Source organism: Arachis hypogaea, chromosome 17 (genome assembly GCF_003086295.3).
Source record: "Arachis hypogaea cultivar Tifrunner chromosome 17, arahy.Tifrunner.gnm2.J5K5, whole genome shotgun sequence".
Lineage (NCBI taxonomy): Eukaryota > Viridiplantae > Streptophyta > Magnoliopsida > Fabales > Fabaceae > Arachis > Arachis hypogaea.
This window is the reverse complement of record NC_092052.1, coordinates 87,559,332-87,583,737: the sequence shown is the minus strand read 5'-3', so window position 1 is coordinate 87,583,737 and position 24,406 is coordinate 87,559,332. Positions and strand designations below refer to the sequence as shown.

At 38.8% G+C, this 24,406-nt stretch overlaps 1 non-coding gene across 1 annotated transcript; it reads left to right on the top strand.

Annotated features, from left to right (window-relative positions):
• Positions 1-15,793: 15,793 nt before the first annotated feature.
• On the top strand, positions 15,794-15,901 carry LOC112768699 (small nucleolar RNA R71). The gene has a single exon (XR_003186098.1). It is a non-coding gene; the product is annotated as a small nucleolar RNA R71 (small nucleolar RNA).
• The last annotated feature ends 8,505 nt before the right edge of the window (positions 15,902-24,406 follow it).

Below are 24,406 nucleotides of genomic sequence, written 5' to 3'. Positions count from 1 at the left end.
GGGGTTTGTTACTTATGACACCCAAAATGTTTGTAAGAAAGGTTGATTGCTTGGTTTAGTAACTATACTTACAACGAGAGTTTTTATAACCTCTGAACCATCAATCTTTGGTTCTTCAACGACCCAAGGCACTTGCTGGTTCAGCTGTACGAGACATGCGGATTCGTGCACCAGGTGGAGGGCTTTTCTGCCTCCATGTATAGCTCTTGAGGTATCACCTCATGTACCTCTACATCATTTTCGAGCATAATGCAGTGAATCATGATGGCTCAGTTAATAGTCACTTCAGATTGGTTACTAGTAGGGATGATAGAGTGCTGGATGAACTCCAACCATCCTCTAGCTACGGGCTTGAGGTCAAGCCTTCTTAGTTGGGCAGGCTTGCCTTGAGCATCCCTCTTCTACTAAGCTCTTTCCATAAAAATGTCTGAAAGGACTTGGTCCAGCCTCTGATCGAAATTGACTATTCTAGTGTAAGGATGTGGGTCTCCTTGCATTAATGGTAGTTGGAGCACCAACCTTACACTTTCTGGGATGAAATCCAAGAGACGTTCTAGGACCATGGTGCGCCAATTTTTGGGGTGTGGGTTCTTACTAGTGTCATGATTTTTTATGACCTAAGCATTGGCATAAAACTCTTGCACCATTAGGATTCCAACTTCTGTGATAGGATTGGTTAGAACTTCCCAACCTCTTCTCTGGATTTCTTGTTGGATCTCCGGGTACTCATTCCTTTTGAGCCTAAAAAGGACCCTGGGGATCATCTTTTTCTTTGCCACTACTTCATAGAAGTGGTCTTGATGAGCCTTGGTGATGAATCTCTCTATTTCCCAAGATTCGAATGCAGAAGCAATTGATTTTTCTTTCCTCTTTCTAGAGGATTCTCCAACTTTGGGTGACATTAGTGTGATTGGAAAGCAAAAATAGAGCTTTTCCAACACCAAACTTAAAAGCTTTACTCATCCTCGAGCAAAATAACAAGAGAAGAATAGTAGAAGAAGGAAAAAAGAGATAGAGAAGATAGGTTGAAAGGCTTCAGCCGTGTGTGTGGAAAAGGGAAGAGGAATATTGTGTGAGTAGTAAGGTGTGAAGAGGGGGTATTTATAAGGGGTTTGGGCTAGGGTTCAGTTATAGGAGGGGAATTGGGTGGGAATGTTTTAAATTTGAAGTGGGTGGTGTTGGTAGAGATTGGGAAGACAAAAAGGTGATGTGGATGTGATTGGTTGAGAGTGTATGGGGAAGGGTGTGTGTGGGGAAGAGGGAAAGTAAGAGAGAGAAAAATATGGGGCTAGCTGGAGATTCTGTGGGACCCTTGTGGGCGTTTGGTGTGGTGCCGAACGTCGGTTAGGAAATTTTCACATAAAATTACGATTCCGTCGATAGTATAGTCCCAACCGGCAAACAACTACCGACCAAAGTTTAGAATCAAAAGATGTCACAATTCAAAACCAATAGTTTTAATTCTCGGGTCGTCTCCCAAGGACCAGTGATCAATGACTGTGCAATTTTGGTTGTGGAGGCAACAGGATTTTCAATGAAGATATAAACAATTAATGGAATAAAAGAACACTCACATTTGCAAGTGATGAACTAATAAAGGAATTGAAGAACTAGCTATGTAATATGAACAAGTAAAATGTAAAAGTGATTGATGTATGTATGTGTCACTACCACAAATATGGGCTTTAGCAACGCCAAAATTTGTAACGCCTTAAAACCATTCTCTTAGATGGTTTTAACAACGGTTTTTTAAAGTGTTGCTGCTGAAGTTTAATTTTTTACTACATTATAACAACAAAATAAAACCGTTCTCTTTGACTATATTAAAGAACGATTTTATAACCGTTACAATGATTTGTTCTTAGGCAACAGTTTTTTATTGTTGTTTAAATATTTGTACAAAGGATACGCATAAAAACCGTTGCCAATATTGTAACACTTTAAAACCGTTCTATTAGAATATTTTAGAGAACGGTTTTTACGATGTTGCTGTTGAAGTTCAATTTTTCACTATGTTATAGCAACAAAATAAAATTGTTCTCTTTGACTATTTTAAAGAACGGTTTTATAACCATTTGACGATCGGTTTTTCTATCGGTAATGAAATATAAAAATATGATCGCGTTGTATGTATAGCTTCTAAACCAACAGAAAATCCTTTCGTACAAATGTTTTGGTTGTCACAAGTAACAAACCCCTTTAAAATTGATAACCGAAGTATTCAAACCTCGGGTCGTCTTCTCAAGGAACTGCAGGGAGGTATGTTCTTATTATTGGTTATGAGTTTTGTAAATTGGGGGTTCTGAAAGTAAGGAACAAGTAATTTAAATGACAAGTAAAATAAATAAATAACCGTAAAATAAACTCTTGGCAAGGTATGAAAATTCGGAAGTCCTATCCTAGTTACTCCTATGAGAATTGAAGTTAATCCCACTTAGTTAACCTTTACGAAAGCAAGGGAAATTCAAGTGAACTAATTAGTTAGATTCCTAAGTCCTAACCAACTCCTAAGGAAAGACTAGAGTTAGTGGAATTTCAATCAATTAGCCGACATAACAATCAATCACGATAAGTTGATAACTCAAGAGCCTCCAGTTAATCAATTAAAGCCAAGAATATAAAAAGTTAAACAAGAATCATAAATTTGAAATACCTCAATTGCATTAATAAGAGAAAATCAATTATGAACACAGAGAGTTCATAAGCCAATTTGGCAACATAAGTAATTAAATGAGAGCATTAAAGTATCTGAAAGTAAAAGAGAAATATAAAGTAAAAGAAATATTGAACCTGATGAAGAGTTGAAATCCTAAATCCTTTAAGAGGAATCCTAATCCTAAAATCTAACAGAGAGGAGAGAACCTCTCTCTCTAAAAACTACATCTAAATTGTGAAAAGTGAATAATTGAAGGCCTCCTCCTGAATGGATGAATTCCCCCACTTTATAACCTCTAATCTGTGCTTTCTGTACTTGGATCTGGGCCAAAAAGGTTTCAGAAATTGCTGGGAGCGTTTTCTACAGTTTCTGGTGCGTGGCGTCTGTCACGCGTTTGCGTGGGTCACGCGGTCGTGTCATCTAGGAGTTTTCCTTATCACGCGTTCACTTCGGTTATGCGTACGTTTCATCTGCATTCTGCTCAAGGCGCACATCCGCGTTAGTCACGCGTTTGCATCACTGCATTTTCGCGCTAGGCACGTGGTGCACGAAATTGTGATCTCGGGCAACGGCACCAAAAACTCAGTACGCACGTCTTAATAAATCGTTTTTCATTCACAACTTTGATACAAGTAATACCTTACGTGAGTAAGGGTCGAATCCCACGGAGATTGTTGGTTTGAAGCAATCTATGGTTATCTTGTAAATCTTAGTCAGGAGGTCAATTATATTTTTCAGTTTGAATTGTGAAAAGTAAAAGAGCATGGATTAAATACTTGTTTTGCAGTAATGGAGAATATGTTGGAGTTTTGGAGATGCTTTGTCTTCTGAATCTCTGCTTTCTCTCTGTCTTCTTCTTCACGCACGCAAGGTTCTTCCTATGGCAAGCTGTGTGTTGGTGGATCACCGTTGTCAATGGCTACCATCCGTCCTCTCAGTGAAAAAGGTCTAGGTGCGCTGTCACCGCACGGCTAATCATCTGTCGGTTCTCGATCATGTCAGAATAGGATCCATTGATCTTTTTGCGTCTGTCACTACGCCCAACACTCACGAGTTTGAAGCTCGTCACAGTCATTCAATCCCTGAATCCTACTCGAAATACCACAGACAAGGTTTAGACTTTCTGGATTCTCAGGAATGCTGCCAATGGATTCTAGCTTATACCACGAAGATTCTGATTAAGGAATCCAAGAGATGTTCATTCAATCGAAGGTAGAACAGAGTTGGTTGTCAGGCACGCGTTCATAGGTTGAGGATGATGATGAGTGTCATGGATCATCACATCCATCATATTGAAGTGCGAATAAACATCTTAGATAGAAACAAGCGTGTTTGAATAGAAAACAGAAATAGTTGCATTAATTCATCGAAACACAGTAGAGCTCCTCACCCCCAACAATAGAGTTTAGAGACTCATGCCATCAAAGACTACAGAGTTCAGATCTAAAATGTCATGAGCTACAAAATAAATCTCTAAAAGTTGTTTAAATACTAAACTAACCTAGGTTTACATAAAATGAGTAAACTAAGATAGATAGTGCAGAAATCCACTTTTGGAGCCCACTTGGTGTGTGCTGGGGCTGAGACTTAAGCTTCTCACATGCCTGGGCTGTTTCTGGAGTTGAACGCCAGGTTGTAACCTATTTCTGGCATTGAACTCCAACTTGTAACCTGTTTCTGGCGCTGAACGCCAGACTACAACATGGTACTGGCGTTGAACGCCAGTTTAAGTCATCTATCCTTATTAAAAGTATGGACTATTATATATTGTTGGAAAGCCCTAGATGTCTACTTTCCAACGCAATTGAGAGCGCGCCATTTGGAGTTCTGTAGCTCCAGAAAATCCATTCCGAGTGCAGGGAGGTCAGAATCCAACAGCATCAGCAGTCATTTTTCAGCCTGAATCTGATTTTTGCTCAGCTCCCTCAATTCCAGCCATAAAATATCTGAAATTATAGAAAAACACACAAAATCATAGTAAAGTCCAGAAATGTGATTTTTAATTAAAAACTAATAAAAATATAATGAAAACTAATTAAATCATACTAAAAACATACTAAAAACAATGCCAAAAAGCGTATAAATTATCCGCTCATCAGCACGCGGCTGCGTCGTTCATGCGTTCGCGTCGCTGCCAGTTTCTTCAAAAACTCCATTTTGTGCTTTTCTTCCATTTTTTTATGTTTCCTTTCCATCCTTTAAATCATTCCTACCTTGGGAGATCGGAATATACTCAACACACAAATCAGGGCATCGAATGGTAATAAAAGGTAATTAAAATAATTATTTTTAAAGCATAGAAAACATGTTTTTCACATATATCACATAATAAGGAAGGGAAAGTAAAACCATGCAATTTACATGAATAAGTGAGTGAAGGATTGAATAAATCACTTAAATTGAGCACAAAATATATCATAAAATATGGGTTTATCAACCTCCCAACACTTAAACAATAGCATGTCCTCATGCTAAATCCAAGATAAAGAGTAAGGTAAGGTTAAAGTGGTAGAATCTCATGCAATGCAATCTATTCTAAATACAACTACCTAAATGAATCATGGAATTCTAATTGTTATTCACTTGTATATAAAGCTTACATGTAGTTAAATTAATTCATATTCTCAAGGAATTATATATGCATAGCCAAACCTTAGATAACATTTAAAGCACTTTTACAATTGAGATGGGTAAAAATATTTCACAAACATGCAAGACAATTAACAATTTAAGCAGAGATATACGTTGGTGAGTCACGTTAGGATTTTTGCCAGTAAAGAATTTCATAAAAACAGTCGCGTTATAGATATAGTCTCTAAACTGACAGAAATCCCTTCGTACAAACGTTTTGGTTGTCACAAGTAACAAACCCCTTTAAAATTGATAACCTAGTATTTAAACCTCGGGTTGTCTTCTCAAGGAATTGCAGGGAAGTATGTTCTTATTATTGGTTATGAAGATTATAAATTGGGGGTTTTGGAAGTAAGGAGGGAATATGTTATATGACAAGTAAAATAAAATAATAATAATAAAATCTCTTGGCAAGGTATAAGAAATTGGAAGTTCAGACTTAGTTATCCTTATCAATAATAATGAAAGTTGAATCTTAATTCCACTTAGTTGACCTTTGCTAAAGCAAAGGAAAGTCAAGGGACAAATGGTTTGATCTTCGAATCCTATTTATTTCCTAAGAAAAGATTGGGATTATTGAAGTTCAACTCAATTGGCAAGATAACAATTATCAATTATGTTGTTGAATTGGATAACTCCTGAGTTACTGATTTCTTAATCAAAACCAAAAGGGGAAAAGTAAATCTCTGGAATAAAAATGCCTTCAGATAAGAAGCAACAGTAACATAAATTAAAGAGAGCAATATTAAACTGAAATACCTCAAATAACATTAATCAAAAGAATAACCTGTAACATAGAAGAATTCATAAATTAAACTGAGAAAATAAATTAAAAAAACATTGAACCTGGGATTGAGAGTCACTCCTAAAACAAAGAGAAGTCCTAAATCCTAATCCTAAGAGAGAGGAGAGAACCTCTCTCTCTAAAAACTATATCTACTCCTATGAAAAGTGAATTATGGAAGCCTTCTTATGAATGGATGCATTCCCCCACTATATAGCCTCTAATCTGTGTTTTCTGGGCCACAAACTGGGTCAAAAACAGCCCAGAAATCGCCCCCAGCGTATTCTGGTACGTACAGGTAGTGGAAAAGTGACGCGGAGCCGTCGTCCACGCGTCCGCGCGGGTTGCGTTCCTGCCAGGTCACGCGTCCGCGTGATCTACGCGTTCGCGTCACCTGGCGTCAGGGCAGCTATGGCAAATTATCTATCAAATCGAAGCCCCGGACGTTATCTTTCCAACGCAACTAGATCCGCGTCGTTTGGACCTCTGTAGCTAAAGTTATAGCCGTTTGAGTGCAAAGAGGTAAGGCTGGACAGCTTAGCAGTTTCTCCAATTTCTTGTATTCCTTCCACTTTTGCATGCTTCCTTTCGATCCTCTGAGCCATTCCTGCCCTGTAATCTCTGAAAACACTTAACACACATATCAAGGTATCTAATGGTAATAAGAGAGGATTAATAATAAGCAAATATAAGATCAAAGAAGCATGTTTTCAATCATAGCACAAAATCAGGAAGGAAAACGTAAAACCATGCAAATAGTATGAATAAGTGGGTAAAGAGTTGATAAAATCCACTCAATTAAGCACAAGATAAACCATAAAATAGTGGTTTATCAACCTCCCCACACTTAAACAATAGCATGTCCTCATGCTAAGCTCAAGAGAAACTATAAAGTTGAAGAGGAATGGCAGGATGTATGAAATGCAACCTATCTATATGAATGCAACTACGTGCAAAAATGTTTCTACCTACTTGGTTTAAAAGTAAATAAATTCTCCAAGACAAACATAAATCAGATTTCACTAATTAAAATTATACAGTAAAAACAAGTAAATTTATAAGAAGAATGCTCATGAAAGCAGGGAACATAGAATTAAGCACTGAACCCTCACTGGTAGTGTATATCACTCTAATCTCTCAAGTGTATAGGGTTAATCACTCTACTCTTCTCTAATAATGCTTTCTAAACCTTGTTCTTCATCTAACCAATCAACAAATATTTAGCATACCAATGCAAACATCATGAGGTCTTTTCAGGGTTGTAATGGGGCTAAGGTAAAGGTAAGGATATATATACATAAGGCTAAGTGAGCTAACAAAGTGAATCCTTGATTAGTCTAAGATCTCACCTAACATATACATACTTTATAAAATTTAAAATGCTTTACCTAGTTACCCAAAATTTTCCCACTTTTGTATTATATGCTCATGTATCAAACTTATTTTTGAATTTTGTCCCATGTGCATTGATTCTTTTTATTTTGCATTTGGGAATTCTTTTTTTTGGTATCCCCTTATTTAATTACTAAATTTTTTTTCAATGCACATGGTAATTTAATTATTTTGATTTCACATGAGCATGCTTCCCAAATTTTTCAAATAACTTATTCAATTTAATTCCCTACTTTTTCTATCATCCCATGTTCCCATAAAATTCCCCACACTTAAATTATACACAATATTTATCTTAAGCTAACCAAGGATTCAACTTGGGATTTTTATTTTGTTTTTCTGCTTAAGGCTAGTAATGTGGTTATAAAATAGAAGGGGGTTAAAAGGCTCAAAGTGGCTAACAAGGGTGACATAAAAGGTAGGCTTATTTGGGATAAGTGAGCTAATAACAAATAATGGCCTCAATCATATGCAAGCATGTAAATATACTAAATATTGGACATATAGACTGGAACAAAGTAAAGATTGCAATTATAGAGAAGAAAACACACAAGGATAAAATATTTATGGTTAAATAATGTAACCATATAAATAAGCTCAAAATCTCACAGGTTGTGTGTTCTTTGGCTCAAAAATCATGTTCCAAATACAACTTCAAACAAATTTAACAAAAAATTTTCAAATTAAATTAGTGAAATTTTTCAAAAAAAAAAAATAGGGTCTTAAAAGAAATTTATTACTTTAACCAAGTAGTAACTAAATGCATAAAATCAAACAAATATGCAAATGCAACAATGAACTAACAAATAGAATAAAATATTGATGTTGAATTAGGAAATAACTAACCCATGGAGATCGGTATCGACCTCCCCACACTTAAAGATTGCACCGTCCTCGGTGCATGCTAAGATATACAAGTGGACGGGTTGCTTCAACTGGGGCTCTTTTTGTTCCTTTCCTTGCCGGTGATTTGGGAGTAGCTTTCTCTTTACCCTTCTTGGTGGCCATCCTGAAAAGAGAAAAAGAAAGTGAACTTTAAAGCTAAGGGTTAGAGCAAATAAGAGAGCGGGAAAGGTGGTAATCAATGCACAATAAAGAAGAATGACGTTAACACACGCTCATGAGTACATGTGAAAAGTCATCAAAGGAAAATAGCTAGTGCATATGATAACAAGTGAATGCAAGGTTCTTATTCGCATGCTGGCGAAGGCATGAGTAGCATAGATCAAGCTTTCAATGTCCAAGTTAGATTACAAAGTCTTTCAAACTAACAACATGTTCCAAATAAATTTCTAACACCAATGAAAATAATGCAATGAATGAAAGTATGCAAATAAATTAAAATAAAATAAAAAGAAAAAATAAGAAGAATGAGAAAGGAAAGAAGGGAAGAAGAAGTAAATAAGAAAGGAGGGAGGAAAAATTAGGATTGGGGAAGAAAAGATAAGATTTTGGCTGATATGGATAAGCTGTGCAGCGCAAGCGACGCGGACGCGTGGGGCACGCGGTCGCGTGACTTGCGCTTTAAGTTAATCGACGCGGTCGCGTCGGTCACGCGGTCGCGTGACACATTTTATGCTACTGGCGCGAGGGCAGCCTCGCGCTGGCACAACTCTCTGTTCAAAATATTATTTTGCCAAATTTTGGGTGACGCGATCGCGTGGGTGACGCGATCGCGTGGATGGCCATTTTTGGAAAACGACGCGGCCGCGTGGGGCACGCGTTCGCGTCGGAAGGCTTGGGCTTCCAGCATGAGTCCAGTCCAATTCCAGCTCAACTTTCGGCCATACACCCTTGTTACATCAATTTTCATGGCACGCGGCCGCGTGGGAGGCCAAAGTTCCCACATGACGCGGTCGCATGAGCGACGCGGTCGCGTGGGGTCAAATTATGCTAAAGGCGCGCCTCCAACCACGCTTTCGCATGACTCTCTGTTCAATTCTTTTCTCCCCAACGCACTAGTGACGCAGACGCGTCAGCGACGCTGCCACGTCGCGTGCGTGTTTTTTTTTTTTTTTTTTTGGAAAATGCAGAATGCAATGCTTAATGTGAATGCTATGCATGATTCCAGGTTCAATAAAATAAAATAAAATTCAAAAACAAACAAAACTAAATAAAATTAAAATTGAAAAAGGAACGATCATACCATAGTGGGTTGCCTCCCACCTAGCAGTTTTAGTTAAAGTCCTTAAGTTGGACATTTGGTGAGCTCCCTGTTATGGTGGCTTGTGCTTGAACTCATCCAGAAATCTCCACCAATGTTTACATCTCCAGTAGCCTCCGGGGTCCCAAACTAAGCATGTAAAGCCCTTAAGAAGCTTCAAACAGATTCTTAGGCTCCCGGGATAACAAGTGTCAGAGTAGATTCCAGGATCCCAAATCTTGCTTTTACACCCATCCTTGTCGGGATCTGTATTTTTCCAACTGGGTGATAAGTAATTTGAATTCTCACTGCAGCTACCAAACAGTTTCCTAGACCCATTTAGTTGAGCTTTACAGCAACCTTTGCGTTTAAACTTAAAGCTTCCAACCATGGTGAACTTTGCAGGACAATTCTTACCACTGGCCATCTTCCTCTTACTCTTAATGTTACAAAGAGCTCTAAGTTGGCCATCCGTCTCTGGTAGCCCATATTCAAGTGGAATTAGAAAGCTAAGGGATATGAATTTTACCCACTTGAATGTTGTGAAGGATGATGGCAACTTAAGGGGAGGTATTTTTAATGAAATTGCAAGCTCCACTCCCTTGTGCTCTTCTCTGATAATTACCACTTCTTTGCAAGCTTCTTCAATTTCAACCTCTTCCTCTTGGTAGCTTTCTTCCAATTCAATCTCCTCTTCATTGCTTTCCAAGGGCATGGGAGGTTGTGCTTCTTCTTCTTGAATCTCCATCTCTTGATCAACCTCTTCCAAGTCTTCAACTGTGATATGCCTTGGAGGTTGTACACCCTCCTCAGCATCAATTTCAAACGTCTTGGAAGGGGGTTCTATGACTGGACTTTCCCATAGAGGTTCTGCATCTCCCAAGTCTTCAACCACTTCTTCTTCTTCAATAATTCCGGCTTCCTCCACTTGTTCCAGTACAAAGTCATGCTCCGTACTGTTCACTGGAGTTTCTAGTATCTCCTTCATGCTACGTTCTTCATTAGATTGCCCACATGAAGCCATGAGGGTTCCTTGAGTGTCCGAACATCGGAAAGCTAATTGATTTATCGCTTGTTCCAATTGACGAATGGTTGCCTGAAATCAATCCACTGTTTCCTTGAAACGATCCTTTGTCTCTTGATGCACTCGGCTCTCATAAATAGGATCATAGTGCTCTTGGATTGATGGATATGGAGATGGTGAATATTGAAGTGGTGGTTCTTGTGAGTAATTGGGTTGGAATTGGGGTGGTTCTATATATGGTTCATATGGCTCATAAGGTGGTTGGTATGGTGGTTGAGGGTTAGGGTCATATGGAGGTGAATGGCAGAAAGGGGCTTGTGAGTTTGATGGTCCAAAGTTATGTTGAGGAGGGGGTTCATAGGTGTATGGTGGTGGTTGTTGATAATCAAAAGATTGCTCACCATAGCCATTGCCTTGATATGCATCACAGAATGGTTGTTGATAGTCCATTGGAGGTGGTTGTTGCCATGAGGGTTGATCAAATCCTTGTGACTCCTCCCATCTTTGATTCTTCCAACATTGATGCCTGTTCTTATTATAGTTTCCATTCCTAACAACAACATTGGAATCAAACTTGAAGCGAGAGGGGTGAGAACTCATAGTTAGTTAATAAAAATTTAAAAACAAAAATAAAAGCAAATTTGAAATTCAAATTTTTGAAATTGAAAATTAAAATTTGAATTTTGAATTTTTAAAATTGAAATTTGAAGATTAAAATTTTAAATTTTTTTTTTAAATTTCAATTTTAAATTTTTAAAATTGAATTTTTAAAATTGAAAATTTTTTTTAAATATTTACAATAACCAATAATAAGGCACACGTTTGCAATTCCCCGGCAACGGCACCATTTTGACGTTAGGATATTTGCTAGTAAAGAATTTCATAAGAACAGTCGCGTTGTAGATATAGTCTCTAAACCGACAGAAATCCCTTCGTACAAACGTTTTGGTTGTCACAAGTAACAAACCCCTTTAAAATTGATAACCGAGTATTTAAACCTCGAGTCGTCTACTCAAGGAATTGCAGGGAAGTATGTTCTTATTATTGGTTATAAAGATTGTAAATTGGGGGTTTTGGAAGTAAGGAGGGAATATGTTATATGACAAGTAAAATAAAATAATAATAATAAAATCTCTTGGTAAGGTATAAGAAATTGGAAGTTCAGACTTAGCTATCCTTATCAATAATAATGAAAGTTGAATCTTAATTCCACTTAGTTGACCTTTACTAAAGCAAAGTAAAGTCAAGGGACAAATTGGATTGATCTTCGAATCCTATTTATTTCCTAAGAAAAGATTGGGATTATTGAAGTTCAACTCAATTGGCAAGATAGCAATTATCAATTATGCTGTTGAATTGGATAACTCCTGAGTTACTGATTTCTTAACCAAAACCAAAAGGGGAAAAGTAAATCTACTGGAATAAAAATGCCTTCAGATGGGAAGCAACAGTAACATAAATTAAAGAGAGCAATATTAAACTGAAATACCTCAAATAACATTAATCAAAAGAATAACCTGTAACATAGAAAAATTCATAAATTAAACTGAGAAAATAAATAAAAAGAACATTGAACCTGGGATTGAGAGTCACTCCTAAATCTAAGAGAAGTCCTAAATCCTAATCCTAAGAGAGAGGAGAGAACCTCTCTCTCTAAAAACTACATCTACTTCTATGAAAAGTGAATTATGGAAGCATTCTTATGAATGGATGCATTTCCCCACTTTATAGCCTCTAATCTGTGTTTTCTAGGCCGCAAACTGGGTCAAAAACAGCCCAGAAATCACCCCCAGCATATTCTGGTACGTACAGGTCGCGGAAAAGTGACGCGGAGGCGTCGTCCACTCGTCCGCGCGGGTTGCGTTCCTGCCAGGTCATGCGTCCGCGTGATCCACGCGTTTGCGTCATCTGGCGTCGAGGCAGCTATGAAAAATTATATATTAAATCGAAGCCCTGAACGTTAGCTTTCCAACACAACTGAAACCGCGTCGTTTGGACCTCTGTAGCTAAAGTTATAGCCATTTGGATTCGGGTTCTTACTTTGATCATGGTTCTTAGTGATCCATGCATTGGCATAGAACTCTTGAACCATTAGGATGCCGACTTGTTGGATGGGGTTTGTTAGAACTTCCCAACCTCTTCTTTGGATTTCATGTCAGATCTCCGGATACTCATTTCTCTTGAGCTTGAAAGGGACCTCGGGGATCACCTTCTTCTTGGCCACAACATCATAGAAGTGGTCTTGATGGGCTTTGGAGATGAATCTTTCCATCTCCCATGACTCGGAGGTGGAAGCTTTTGTCTTCCCTTTCCCTTTTCTAGAGGATTCTCCGGTCTTAGGTGCCATTAATGGTAATGGAAAAACAAAAAGCTTATGCTTTTACCACACCAAACTTAGAATATTGCTCGCCCTCAAGCAAGAGAAGAAAGAATAGATGAAGAAGAAGAAGAAAATATGGAGGAGATGAGGGAGAGGTCTATTCGGCCAAGAAGGGGAAGAGAGGGTTGTGTTGTGTGAAAATGAGGAAGAATGGAGGACTTTATATAGGGAGGGAAGGGAGGGTTTAGTTTCGGCCATATAGGGTGGGTTTGGGTGGGAAATTGATTTTGAATTTTGAAGGTAGGTGGAGTTTATGAGGTAGGTTTATAGGGAAGAGTGGATGGATGTGAATGGTGAAGTAGTGATAGGGATGAGAGATTGAGGTGATTGGTGAAGAGTTTTAGGGAAGAGTGTTTATTGGGAAGAGAGGATGAACATTGAGAAGAGGGAAGAGAGTGAGTGGAGGTAGGTTTATGGGGAAGAGTGGATGGATGTAAGTGGTGAAGTGGTGATAGGGAAGAGAGATTGAGGTGATTGGTGAAGAGTTTTGGGGAAGAGTGTTTATTGGGAAGAGAGGATGAACATTGAGAAGAGGGAAGAGAGTGAGTGGTGGTAGGTGGGGGTCCTGTGGGGTCCACAGATCCTGAGGTGTAAAGGATTTGCATCCCTGCACCAATTAGGCATGTAAAATGCCTTTGCATGCAATTCTAGTGTTTTAACGTCGAATTGATGCTTGTTTTGGGCGTTCAGCGCCCAGATGCAGCATATTTCTGGCGTTGAACGCCAGCCAGATGCTTATTTCTGGCGTTCAGCGCCAGTTCTTCCTCAGTGTGCATTTCTGGCGTCTGAACGCCAGGATGCTGCTTGTTTCTGGCGTTCAACGCCAGATCCATGCTCTGTTCTGGCGTTGAACGCCAGCCAGATGCTCCTTACTGGCGTTTAAACGCCAGTAAGATCCTCCTCCAGGGTGTGATTTTTCTTCTGCTGTTTTTGATTCTGTTTTCAATTTTTATATTTATTTTGTGACTCCACATGATCATGAACCTAATAAAACATGAAATAACAATAAAAATTAGATAAATAAAAATTGGGTTGCCTCCCAACAAGTGCTTCTTTAATGTCAATAGCTTGACAGTGGGCTCTCATGGAGCCTCACAGATGTTCAGAGCATTGTTGAGACTTCCCAACACCAAACTTAGAGTTTGGATATGGGAGTTCAACACCAAACTTAGAGTTTGGTTGTGGCCTCCCAACACCAAACTTAGAGTTTGACTGTGGGGGCTCTGGTTGACTCTGCAGTGGGAGAAGCTTACTGTGCCTCTTTTCCATGTTTACAGAAGGGTAACCTTGAGTTTTAAATACAAGGGAGTCCTCGTTTAATTTAAGGACTAGTTTACCTCTGTCAACATCAATCACAGCTCTTGCTGTGGCTAGGAAGGGTCTTCCAAGGATGATGGATTCATCCTCATCCTTCCCAGTATCTAGGATTATAAAATCAGCAGGGATGTAAAGGCCTTCAACCTTTACTAATATGTCCTCTACTTGTCCATAAGCCTATTTTCTGGAATTGTCTGCCATCTCTAATGAGATTTTAGCAGCTTGTACCTCAAAGCTTCCCAATTTCTCCATTACAGAGAGTGGCATGATGTTTATTCCTGACCCAAGGTCACATAGAGCCTTCTCAAAGGTCATGGTGCCTATGGTACAAGGTATTAGGAACTTTCTAGGATCCTGTTTCTTCTGAGGCAATCTCAGTTGATTCAATGCATTTAGTTCATTGGTGAACAGGGGAGGTTCATCTCCCCAAGTCTCATTACCAAATAAATTGGCATTCAACTTCATGATTGCACCAAGGAACTTGGCAACTTGCTCTTCAGTAACATCCTCATTCTCTTCAGAAGAAGAATACTCATCAGAGCTCATGAAGGACGTAAGGAGGTTCAATGGAATCTCTATGGTCTCTAGATGAGCCTCAGAGTCCTTTGGTTCCTCAAGGGGATACTCCTTATTGATCATTGGCGTCCCAGGAGGTCTTCCTCCTTAGGATTCACGTTCTCCCCTTCCTCTTTGGATTCGGCCATGATGGTTATATCAATGGCCTTGCACTCTCCTTTTGGATTCTCTTCTATATTGCTTGGGAGAGTACTAGGAGGGGTTTCAGTGATTCTTCTACTCATCTGTCCCACTTGTGCCCCCAAATTTCTAATGGAGGACCTTGTTTCATTCATGAAACTCACAGTGGCCTTAGATAGATCAGAGACTAAGTTTGCTAAATTAGAGGTACTTTGTTCAGAGTTCTCTGTCTGTTGCTGAGTGGATGATGGAAAAGGCTTGCTGTTGCTAAACCTGTTTCTTCCTCCATTATTAAAGCCTTGTTGAGGCTTTTGTTGATCCTTCCATGAGAGATTTGGGTGATTTCTCCATGAGAGATTATAGGTGTTTCCATATGGTTCACCCATGTAATTCACCTCTGCTATTGCAGGGTTCTTAGGATCATAAGCTTCTTCTTCAGAAGATGCCTCTTGAGTACTATTGGATGCAGCTTGCATTCCATTCAGACTCTGAGAAATCATATTGACTTGCTGAGTTAATATTTTATTCTGAGCCAATATGGCATTCAGAGTATCAATTTCAAGAACTCCCTTCTTCTGAGGCGTCCCATTACTCACAGGATTCCTCTCAGAAGTGTACATAAACTGGTTATTAGCAACCATGTCAATGAGTTCTTGAGCTTCTGCAGGCGTTTTCTTTAGGTGAATGGATCCACCTGCAGAAGTAGCCAATAATATTTTAGCTAATTCAGACAGACCATCATAGAATATATCCAGGATGGTCTATTCTGAAAGCATGTCAGAAGGACACTTTTTGGTCAGTTCCTTGTATCTCTCCCAAGCTTCATAGAGGGATTCACCTTCTTTCTATCTGAAGGTTTGAACATCCACTCTAAGCTTACTCAGCTTTTGAGGATGAAAGAACTTGGCTAAGAAAGCCTTGACCAGCTTATCCCAAGATTTCAGGCTATCTTTAGGTTGAGAATTCAACCATATTCTAGCTCTGTCTCTTACAGCAAACGGGAAAAGCATGAGCCTGTAGACTTCAGGATCTACTCCATTAGTCTTAACAGTATCACAGATCTACAAGAATTCAGTTAAAAACTGAAAGGGATATTCAGATGGAAGTCCATGAAACTTGCAGTTTTGTTGCATCAGAGAAACTAATTGAGGTTTCAGCTCAAAATTGTTTGCTCCAATGGTAGGGATGGAGATGCTTCTTCCATGTAAATTAGAATTAGGTGCAGTAAAGTCACCAAGCATCCTCCTTGCATTATTATTATTTTCGGCTGCCATATCCTCTTCTTGTTCGAAAATTTCTGTAAGGTTGTCTCTGGATTGTTGTATTTTAGCTTCTCTTAGTTTCCTCTTCAGAGTCCTTTCAGGTTCAGGGTCTGCTTCAACAAGAATGTTCTTGTCCTTGCTCCTGCTCAAATGAAAAAGAGGGAACAGAAAAATAATAATAATAGGGATCCTTTTTACCCAGGTATAGAGGTTCCCCTGTGTGAGTAGAAGAAGAAAAGAATGTAATGTAAAGAAGGGAAGAAGAAAAACTCGAACACATTGAGGGAGGTAGTGTTCGAATTTTTGGATGGGAGAGAAGTTTTAGTAGATGAATAAATAAATAGAAGGAGATGAGAGAGAAGGATTTTCGAAAATTATTTTTGAAAAAGGGTTAGTGATTTTCGAAAATTAAAGGGGGAATAAAATTAAAATTAAAATTTGAAACAATTAGTTAATTAAAAGAATTTTGAAAAAGAGGGAAGAGGTTTTTGAAAATTAGAGAGAGAGAGAGTTAGTTAGGTAGTTTTGAAAAAGATAAGAAACAAACAAAAAGTCAATTAGTTAGTCAAAAAAGATTTGAAAATCAATTTTGAAAAGATAAGAAGATAAGAAGTTAGAAAAGATATTTGAAAGTCAAATTTTTGAAAAAGATAAGATTTAAAAAAAAAGATATGATAGGAAGATATGATTAGAATTAGTTTTGAAAAAGATTTGATTTTTAAAATCATAATTAATGACTTGACTCACAAGAAATCACAAGATATGATTCTAGAATTTAAAGTTTGAATCTTTCTTAACAAGTAAGTAACAAACTCGAAAATTTTGAATCAAAACATTAATTGATGATGTGATTTTCGAAAATATGATATAAAATTAAGAAAAAGATTTTGAAAATATTTTGGAAAAGATTTTTGAAATTTTCAAAAATAAAATAAAAAAATGGAGAAGATATGATTTTTGAAAAAGATTTGAAAAAAATAATATTTTTAAATTGAAAATTTGATTTGACTCATAAAAACAACTAAGTTTTTAAAAAGTTTTGAAAAAGTCAACTCAAATTTTCGAAATTTATGAGTGAAAAAGGGAAAGATATTTTTTTTTTTATTTTTTTGAATTTTTAATGATGAAAGAGAAAAACATGAAAATGATGCTATGCATGAAAATTTTGGATCAAAATAATGAATGCATGCAAGAATGCTATGATTGTCAAGATGAACATCAAGAACATTTTGAAGATCATGATGAACATCAAGAACTTATTTTTGAAAATTTTATATGCAAAGAAAACATGCAAGACACCAAACCTAGAAATCTTTCATGTTCAGACACTATGAATGCGAAAATGCACATGAAAAATAAGAAAAGACATAAAACAAGAAAACATCAAGATCAAACAAGAAAACTTACCAAGAACAACTTGAAGATCATGAAGAACACTATGAATGCATGAATTTTTCGAAAATTTTATGCAAACTTTAAAACATGCAATTGACACCAAACTTAAAATTGACTCAAGACTCAAAGAAGAAACATGAAATATTTTTTTTTTTATTTTTATGATTTTATGATTTTTTTGGATTTTTCGAAAATTAATGTGAAAAAGAAAAATAAGGATTTCAAAATTTTTAATATGAATTCCAGGAATCTTTCAATGTTAGCCTAAAGCTCCAATCAAAGGGTTGGACATGGCTTAATAGCCAGTCAGCTTTAGCAGTACAAGCAATTCCCTAACATGTGGAGGCCTCAGTCCAAAAGAATTTAGACATGGCTCTACAGCCAGCCAGGCTTCAACATGCTTCATGAAACACTAGAATTCATTCTTAAAAAAATTCTGAAATAATTTTCGAAAACAGATGAGAAATTTTTTTTTTGAAAGATTTTTGAAATTTTTTTTTTGAAAATAAAAAAAAGGAAAATTACCTAATCTGAGCAACAAGATGAACCGTCAGTTGTCCAAACTCGAACAATCCCCGGCAACGGCGCCAAAAACTTGGTACATGCGAAATTGTTACTCTGAGGTTGTAAAATTTGTTGTTCGTTCTCTCCCTGGCAATGGCTCCAAGAACTGGTGCACAATACCATGGTCCAGACATAACTTCACAACTTCGCACAACTAACCAGCAAGTGCACTGGGTCGTCCAAGTAATAAAACCTTACGTGAGTAACGGTCGATCCCACGGAGATTGTTGGTATGAAGCAAGCTATGGTCACCTTGTAAATCTCAGTCAGGCAGATATCAAATGGTTATAGTATTTTTGAATAATATTAATAAATACACAGAAAATAAAGATAGAAATACTTATGTAATTCATTGGTGAGAATTTCAGATAAGCGTATAGAGATGCTTTCGTTCCTCTGAACCTCTGCTTTCCTGCTGTCTTCATCCAATCAGTCTTACTCCTTTCCATGGCAAGCTTTATGTAAGGGCATCACCGTTGTCAATGGCTACATCCCATCCTCTTGTGAGAAAGGTCCAAATGCTCTGTCACGGCACGGCTAATCATCTGAGGTTCTCGATCATACTGGAATAGGATTCACCCTCCTTTTGCGTCTGTCACTACGCTCAGCACTCGCGAGTTTGAAGATCGTCACAGCCATCCCTTCCCAGATCCTACTCGGAATACCACAGACAAGGTTTAGACTTTCCGGATCTCAGGAATGGCCATTTATGGGTTCTAACTTATACCACAAAGATTCTAATATCTCGGACTCGGTCCTCTGTATTAGATATCTAAGAGATACTCATTCTAGCTTGGTTGCATGTAGAACGGAAGTGTTTGTCAGGCACGCGTTCATAAGTGAGAATGATGATGAGCGTCACATAATCATCACATTCATCATGTTCTTGGGTGCGAATGGATATCTTAGAAGTGGAATAAGTTGAATTGAATAAAAAACAGTAGTACTTTGCATTAATTCATGAGGAACAACAGAGCTCCACACCTTAATCTATGGAGTGTAGAAACTCTACCATTGAAAAATACATAAGTGAAAGGTTCAGGCATGGCCGAGAGGCCAGCCCCCAAAACGTGATCACAGGATTAAAAATACAATCCAGGATGTCTAATACAATAGTAAAAAGTCCTATTTATACTAAACTAGCTACTAGGGTTTACAGAAGTAAGTAATTAATGCATAAATCCACTTCCGGGGCCCACTTGGTGTGTGCTTGGGCTGAGCTTTAGCTTTCCACGTGCAGAGGCTTCTTTTGGAGTTGAACGCCAAGTTGTAACGTGTTTTTGGCGTTCAACTCTGGTTCGTGACGTGTTTCTGGCGTTTTACTCCAGACTGCAGCGTAGAACTAGCGTTCAACGCCCTTTTGCATCGTCTAAACTTGGCCAAAGTATAAACTATTATATATTTCTGGAAAGCCCTGGATGTCTACTTTCCAACGCAATTGGAAGCGCGCCATTTTGAGTTCTGTAGCTCCAGAAAATCCACTTTGAGTGCAGGGAGGTCAGAATCCAACAGCATCAGCAGTCCTTCTTCAACCTCTGAATCTGATTTTTGCTCAAGTCCCTCAATTTCAGCCAGAAAATACCTGAAATCACAGAAAAACACACAAACTCATAGTAAAGGCCAGAAATGTGAATTTAACATAAAAACTAATGAAAACATCCCTAAAAGTAACTAGATCCTACTAAAAACATACTAAAAACAATGCCAAAAAGCGTATAAATTATCTGCTCATCAACATGGTAATTCAATTGTTTTGATTTCATATGAGCATGCTTCCCAAATTTTGTTTTTGCAACATCTTATTCTCTTAGAATTACCCTTTTTAAATTCCTACCTTGTTTCTATCATCCCTTGTTCCCATAAAATTTCCCACACTTAAATAATATACAATATCTATCTTAAGCTAACCAAGGATTCAACTTGGGATTTTTATTTTGTTTTTTTGCTTAAGGTTAGTAATGTGGTTATAGAACAGAAGGGGATTTAAAAAGCTCAAGGGGGCTAATAAAGGTGATGTAAAAGGTAAGCTAATTTGGGATAAGTGAGGAAAAATTCAAATGATGGCCTCAATCATCTCTTGGTATGTATCTATATTCTATAATTGGACATATAGATTAAAACAAAGTAAAGAACATTAGAATAAAAAAAGAAGGGCAAAATACACAGGAATGAAATTTATGGTTTGAATGTAACCATACAATTCAGCTCAAAACTCACAGGCTGTGTGTTCTCCAGCTCAAAAATCATATATCAGTTATACATTTCATGCAAACAAAAATTAAGAGTTCCCATTATTCTCAATGTAAATCTTAGGGTGGCCCTTAAAATCTTAGTGTTGTTTCTTGATGAAATGTTGTTAACTAACCAACATGTAATGCTATATATACAAGGTGTGTGGATTGTTTTAATTTACTAAAATTTTCTAGTTTACTTCCTTTTATTTTCAATTGAACCAAACTATTATATGCTAAAAGGCTAAACTATACAAATGAATCCACATATTCTATAATTAATAAGTTTAGAATTGCAAACTAAACTAAATGGCTAAAATATGAACTAAAGTGCAAAATACGGAAAATAGGGAGAAATACAACAAAAGAACAATGTATAAGTACTGAAAAATAAAAAAATAAAGATAAAAATATAGAAAAATAAACAAAATAAGATAAAAAGAGTCTGTAGTGGTTCACCAAAAAGATATGCCAGGGATGGCTACCTCCCCACACTTAAAATAAAGCATCGTCCTCGATGCTCACTCAAGCTGGGTGTGAAGGAGTGTCATCACCGGAAGGATGGGCTGCTGGAGTCTCGGTGGTGGCCTGAAGGTCTGCAGACTAGATGAGGGCAGGAGGATCTGTCTGCTGCAATGGAGGCTCTGACTGTATAGAAATCTCTGGGTCCGCAGCCTGAATCTGGTGTGGCTCCCCCTGCTGTGGCGCAGCCTGCTCTGGTCCTGCCTGCTCAGCCTCTCTCTGTGCATGTGTCTCCTCCTCATGCTCGTCCACTTCCTCCTCGGATGGCTCTGATGGTGTGTCAGGCTCGGAGGGGATGTCGCCGCCAGATCAGATCATCAACTTGAGGTACTCATAGCGTCGCTTGTTGCGACGCTTAGATCTCTCATATCGTCGCCGGTTGCGGTGCTCCATCTGGTCCAGCTACTGAAATAAGCGGTGCACGAGGTGGTAAACGGGCTCTGAGGCAGGTGGAGGTGAAGTGGGTGGGGCTGGTGCAGTAGTGGAAGAAAAAGGGGCAGCTGAAGATTTGGCTGCCTCACCAGAAGCAGTAAGGAATGGAGGTCTGTAGCCTAAAGCCTGAAACTTCCTGCTGTGAGGAATGATCTTCTTGCAGTCTACAGTAATCGGTTTCGCATCAGCTAGCTCCCAAGGCACATCAGCTCGACGGCCGAGCTAGGTAATCAGATATGGGAAAGGAAGAGTGCCTCTGATATGGACCCTGGACATGTAATGCCGGATGAATCGTGGAAGATACAGGTCCTTACCCTCCATCACACACCAGAGGAGGGTGATCATAGCAGCAGGCAGCTCCGTCTCATGAGTGCTCGGCATAACAAAGTTGCTCAGGATCTGGTGCCAGATCCGAGCCTCATCATTCAGATACATCAGCTTGATTTCCTTAGGCATTGTTGTGTTCTTCCCCATGACCCATGGGATAGTAGGATCAAGGGCTATCATCTGCTTGACAACATCCCAGTCAAATCTCATAAAACGCATATCCTCTTCAGCCTTTTGGTAACCGTCAGGCTGATCTGACTTAGGCTAAAGCTGTAGAATATCCTCAATGGCTTCCTTAGTGACCAGTATCTATTTCCCTCTGAGGTGCACTGTATTCAGGGAAGTCTTGAAATAGTTGCAGTAAAACTCTGTTACCCAGGAAGCATTGACCTCTGTCAAGTTTCTCTCTAAGAAGAACCAGCCTCTCTATTTTATCTGTTCAGAGGTGTACTGCTGTAGTTCTTCTGGAATTTTCAGAGTCCTCTCCAGGTACAGGTTCCTAGAGGTGCCAAACACTGGATACTTCAGCTCATAGTATCTGTTTGCAAATTTAACTGGATCATTGGCAGGGAGGAGCTGGTCAGCCTTCTCCTGCGGGGTAAAGTACTTTTTCCGCCAGGAGTCATCATGCATAATGTCCAAGATAGACATAGAGGATTCACCTCTTTTCCTTTTACCAGTGGTTGCCTTGCCTTTTCCTTTTCGTTGAGGGTCAGACATCCTAAAAAGAAAAAATTCCAGGATATAAATGAAGAACAAAGCAGGAAAACAAGTAGGCAAATAGAATAATAGCAACATAAGCACATAGTGGCAAAAGAGCAGTAGAATAATGAAATGAGTTAAATAAATGTATATTTTGGATTGTTTCGGAGTTAAAAATCTGAGATGAGAAATCACAATCCAAAATATATTATAAGTAAAATACCTGTTAATTAGGAGAAACAATAATCATGCCATGAGTTAAAAAGTTGAAGGAGTAAGTTAAAAAGCAAAGCGAGAAGTTAGAAAGTTAAAAGTGGTTAAAAGTGAAAAAGTGGAAAGCAGTGAGTTAGGAGAAAGAAAGTTAAAGTAAGTAGCATGATAAATGTTTCCTAGGTAACAATAAATTCAGAAATTTACAGAATAATCAACTCATATTTAGGCAAAAATATCAGGTTATTAATGATAATTCAAATAGAGATGAGAGTAGCAAAAATTAAAAGGAAATCATCAATAATGCGATTTACTAGCCAGGGAATTAAGAAGGAATAAGAATGCTATCCTGTGCATTCATGAATGGGTTTGGTAAAAGCTAAGTAATGCAAAATTCAAAATTGCCAAAACCAATACATGAATGAGAAGGAAATAATTTGCAGAAAATTGGGCAGCATTCCGGCTAAAATTGGATGTTCTCGAGTAATAAACAGCAAGCAGAACAGTTCATATAAATTAAAATAAAGCTGCAAATAGACACAAGTAATGTGAAGATGAAAGAGCAGTGTAACAGCAGCATGAAACAGTGAAGAACAGCATATGAACAGTATAAATATCACAGCCAGACCAAAATTGCAGAATAGGTAAAACAAGCAATAAGTACGGCGCAATTATCAGGCCTAAATCCACTAACTACATCCTAGCTACCTAACCACCTAGAATCCACTATAAACATGCATCTCTAACTAGCCTAATTTGAACATAATCGGAAAAATAATCAAATAACTACAAGTGATAGAGAAATTGGCGTTCGGCGGAACCTGGTGTGTGGAAGAACAAATTTATGGAGCAGAGAGATGATGGGGGTGTGGTGGTGGTGGTGCTGACATGGCGGTGAAGGTCGGTTGGGGCGGCGGTGGGCGGCTGTTCGGTGGCAGGGGGTTTCAGGTAGGGTGGAGGTGGTGGCTGGCCTTGGTGGGGGCAGCGATAGAGGAGGGAAGAAGAGAAAGAAGAAGGGGAGGGAAGGAAGAAGGAGAGAAAGGGGATAGGGGGTGTCGCGTGGTGGTCTGGGTGGTTGGGGGTGGTGCGGCGGTCGGAGTGGTGGTTGGGGGTGGTGGTGTTTGGGTGGGGAGCAAAGAGGGAGCAGAGGGGGGGTTGGGGGGGAAGAGAATGGTGATGCAGGGGAAATAGGGTTTCGCGTGGTTGGGGTTAGTGATTTTGAATCCACGCGAACGCGTGGGGCACGCGATCGCGTGGCTAGGGTGAAATGGGATTGACGCGGTCGCGCGGGTTGGATACAAGATGGATGACGCGGACGCATGAGGCATGCGACTGCGTCGCTGTAAATTGTGCTAAACGCACAATTCCAACGTCGTGTCAGCGCAACTCTCTGTCTCCATTAGGGTGCCATGCTATCCACGCGACGCAGACGCGTCGCTCATGCTCTCGCGCGGGATGGGTGTTTTGCAAGTGACGCATTCGCGTCAGGAATGCGAACGCGTGAGCCGTTTTGTGCTAAACGCATACCAGCCGCACGATTCCAGCCCAGATTTCTGGGACTTGGACTTTTACGCCAATTTCCAGATCACGCGTTTGCGTGAGTGACGTGGACGCGTGGGAGGTATTTTTCACAACTGACGCAAACGCATTAGCAACGCGGTCGTGTGGAACAATTCGTGCCAAAGGCACGCCTCTAGCCATGCTTTCGCGTGACTTTCTGTTCACTTTCCTTTTCTTC